The sequence below is a fragment of the Pteropus vampyrus genome, unplaced genomic scaffold (genome assembly GCF_000151845.1).
Source record: "Pteropus vampyrus isolate Shadow unplaced genomic scaffold, Pvam_2.0 Scaffold68, whole genome shotgun sequence".
Taxonomy (NCBI): Eukaryota; Metazoa; Chordata; class Mammalia; order Chiroptera; family Pteropodidae; genus Pteropus; species Pteropus vampyrus.
This window is the reverse complement of record NW_011888849.1, coordinates 4,233,019-4,237,122: the sequence shown is the minus strand read 5'-3', so window position 1 is coordinate 4,237,122 and position 4,104 is coordinate 4,233,019. Positions and strand designations below refer to the sequence as shown.

General features: G+C 41.5%; 1 protein-coding gene across 1 annotated transcript in view; it reads right to left on the bottom strand.

Annotated features, from left to right (window-relative positions):
* Positions 1–2,071, bottom strand: part of ACTA2 (actin, alpha 2, smooth muscle, aorta) — a 10,993-nt gene extending 8,922 nt beyond the window's left edge. Inside the window, exon 1 of the mRNA XM_023531458.1 lies at positions 1,904–2,071. The gene's annotated coding sequence lies outside the window, so the exon portion shown is untranslated. The remainder of the gene's footprint in view (positions 1–1,903) is intronic.
* Positions 2,072–4,104: the final 2,033 nt, after the last annotated feature.

Here is a 4,104-nt window from a genome sequence, read left to right as displayed (position 1 = left end):
CTATAAAACAGCAACGATATCCGTACATACCCCATAGCATTCTCATGGGGATTAGATTTTTTTTAAAGCATTTAAAATAATTTACGGTGGAGTCTACATTATGAGTTCTTGATAAATATTCATTTCAAATGATTATCATTAACATCATTAAATGACTGTTATCATTATTCAGATCTTTTTATTGCTAGTCTTTGATTTCTTTCCTCACTGCCTGGAGGCTTAGGATGGAAATCCTCAACTCATGAATTCTACTTGTAAGAATGGGACTCAGGCCTTGACAATGTCTTCCCTTTTTCCCTTTCTCACCCTTGCCTTCCTTTTTCAGACACTAAATGTGATTCGACTTCCTTCCTAACAATTAATAAGCTAGAAGAGAAATGAGAAATGGATGTAAGGGAGAGAAGTGTTAAGAGCCTGAGACACTTGTCAGAGGCAGCTGGCACCAGGATCACAGGCTCTCTGTGGATGTGCGACGCAGACTTTCCACACCCAAAGTAAGAGCTGGAAATGGAATACAATATTTGGGATAGGACACTATGAAAATGTGATGGGATGTTCACCACGAATGCACATTCTTAACAGTGCTTTTGTTGGGGTGGGGGTGGGGGGCGGTGTTTGAATACACTAAAGAAAAAGTAAGTGGGCAATAACTAGCATGCAGAAAAAAAAATCTCAAAATTCAGTAAATGTACTTTTATTTGGCAAAAAACAAACAAACAAACAAAAAACACGTCCAATTATTAGAGGAAGTCTATGTGTCCCCGGAAAAGAATTGGCTCAATGGTTTACAGCTCTTTTCTAACCTGCACGAGCAGCTCGGTTTGGAGCAAAGCATTTCCTAATTAGGTAAAATAGAGTCGCAAGTCTGCTTTTGGAACTGCACCCTGGTCAGCGGCTTTGCTCCAACTGACTGGAGCGCAACTGGTGCCAAAAAAGAGTAGTTAGTGGGAGGGAAGGGGGGAAAGAATGTTGCAGTTCCCAGCTCGTCGGTCTTGAAACGCAAACCATATTTAGTCATGAGTCACAAAATGGAAGGAAAAAATCTCAGCGCGAAAACTCCCATTTCAGGCTGACGCTGCCAAGCCTTGATTTATAGCGGAGCTCAGCCGGGCATGACAGGGCTGGCTCCACAGTCTCGCCCGCCTCCGCAGGCTGAGAGAAACGCAAAGCAGACATCCAGCAGGCTGAGACATGAGCAGCTGTCAGATGCCCGCCCTGCTCCTTCCCTCTTTATTCACTGAGATTCAGTTGGTTTCCTGCTGCGCTCTGCTGCAAATAATCCAGCAACCGCGATGTACATCCTAAAGCGTAAGCTCACAGTTGCTCTCAAGAGACGTACATCCCCCACAGAAGACACTACCAATTAGAGCCAAGGGAGCCCGGAAGCAAATACACAAGTAGCCAATACCAAAGACTAAGCAACTAGCTCGGTTCTCTTCTAAAGGCCGCTTCCAGACCCCTTTGCTGAACCAGAAATATAGTCTAATAAAGAATCCTCACACCAGATCTGAACCCCAAATACTGGAGTTTCCAGTACCTAAATATGAATAAATGCATAACTTATGCAAATGATAACAATGCAAACAATTAGACTGCATCCCTGAAGTGCTACGAGCTCTGGGCTGTTGGTTTAGTATAAATAGATTTTACAGGTGATACAGAGATGTCATTCCATCTTCCTCTCTCCCTCCTCCCCCACACCAAGCTGCTTATTAAGTCTTCTTTTTTAATGTTAGATCATCCGAGCTAAATTGTACAATCATTTTAATAGTAAAATATTCATTCAGAATTTCAGAGTGCATGGCCCCAGCCAATTCCCTTTAGATGACGTCTGATGGATGATACTGGGTAACATCAGAGTCACTGGAATCTGTCAGTCACATCCCCGGGTAGTGCCACTTACCCTGACAGTGCTGGCTGGGCTTCTCCGCTCTGGGTGGTGTTCAGGGGAGCTGAACGCTGAAGGGTTATATAGCCCCTTGGCCTGCTCCCCTCCCACTTGCTTCCCAAACAAGGAACAAAGACAGACTTGAGCCTGTCCTTCGGTCTCACACAACCATATAGGGACCTTAGCACAAAACTCTCTAATCTGGGTGGCCAGAGGCCTGGGTCTCTTCCACTGCATTCCACTGCTCTTCTCATGAAATGGGAGGCAGTTCAGCTGCCTGCGAGAGATAAACACCCCAAGCTTTCAGAACAACTGCTGAAACGCCCGGAGATACTGAGCTAATGTAAGGGGCAGATGCAGGCATGGATTGCACATTCCTCAGAAGATGCCAGCCTGCTGTCCTGTTGGCATTTCAAGGCATTTTCTAATGAGCTGAGAACAGAAAGGAGACGCCTTTTAAGAACTCTCCAACAAAGGTGGCTTGCAATAAAGAAAGATATTGCTTTAATTGCCCATAAATAGATTGAGGGAGTGATGATTTTATGGTAGTCAATACCGTTTTCGTAAATTGAGTCCATGAGCAGCGTTATGGGATAGGACTTGGAATTGGAGTGGCTGTGTTTCACAGAGGAACTTGGAAGTCAACATTACCATAACCACTTTAATCTTTCGGTACATTAAATATGTCTATTAATTTGAGCAATTTAGCAGCATGATGAGAGTCCATCCTTGAAGCAGAGAGTTCATGCACCTCCCTCTCATGGAAGCAGTTTGAGAGAGAAAAGAGCAAGTCAAGGGAAGTCTCTCTGATCCTCCTCTCTCCCCGCTGACCCATTTGACAGGTGACAGAGGGACCAGGCAACCCAGACATTTCTCAAAGATAGGTAGTAAAAACAAGTCTGGCCTTAAGCACCCACTCCCAAGTGTCAATGGATAGCTTCAACGGTTTTACATTTGTCTGTTCCCTTTCCCCAAGCCAAGACTCTAACTAAATTCATGATAGAAATATTTTTGATGGATACCATGGGTATTTCTAGACTGCTGACATATGAGAAAAATCTCAGAATGAATGACTTTATTTTACAGCTGTGGCCAGCTATTCACTCATGTTACTATGTCTGATCTGTTTGATTTATAATCTATGCACACATACACATATATTTCTCTTTGAGAAAGTGCACTGTTGATTATTTATAAATTTTAAATAAAACTAAATGATAACAGATTTTTCTGTGTTTTTCAGGAATTTGTCAACAGTGTCTAGTTTTTATCAACCAGAAAACACAATTGTCTGAATATTCAAATATAAAGACAATGTAATACAACATAAAATAGAGCATTTGAGATTAATCCAATGTGCTTTTTCACAGAGATCATGTGAAGTAAAAATTCCACATTTTCCTGATGAGGAGGGCAATTCAAGTAGAGGTAGGATCTCCCTCTACTCAGCTTTTGTCTCAAGCAGTGTCTGTGGAGTCCTTGGTAATTTTACGAAATGAATGTTCCTTTAAACATCAAATGAAAGAGTTTGGGTATTTATCTTTAATACTTTATGTCATTTTCTTTCTTGATTATAGTAGTATACATTCATAGCCCTGATGGTGATCAGACTATGGTGACACAAACAGATATGAGAAGACAATTCAAGGTTTAGTTTTTCTTATAAGTTTTTTTCCTCTCTCTCACTCTCTCTCTCTCTCTCTCTCTCTCTCTCTCCTCTTTCTTTCACATATGACAGTAACCAGGGAGGACCTGTAGCTGAAAATAAATTTCTGAGCAAGTGATTAAATGGTCTCATTGTCTGGGTTTGAGATTTATACTCCCATACCCCATCCAAGTCTCTTCAGTGAGAGAAAGCAGCACTAGATGAATATGTGTATGTACAAAGAAATCTCCAGTTGAGCAGCCAGATATATTTTGGGGCTCTCAGCCATGTATCCAAGGAGTTACAGAGTGATTAGAAAAACAGTAGTGGCTGCTGATTTGGTTGCAGTTCAGGAAAACTATAAAATTAATTCTTAACTATAAGCACATAGTCAAGAATCATCTCTAGACACGTTGTTCCACAAACATCATATGCCATTTTGGTAACATTATTTAGTGATGATTTATTGTAAATTCCTTGAGATCTGGGACAATTTTAAACCTCTTTGGGGCCCAGTCCAGAGCTGAGTAAGCAGTGAGTGCTCAATAATTGCCTAACCACTTCTTGATTA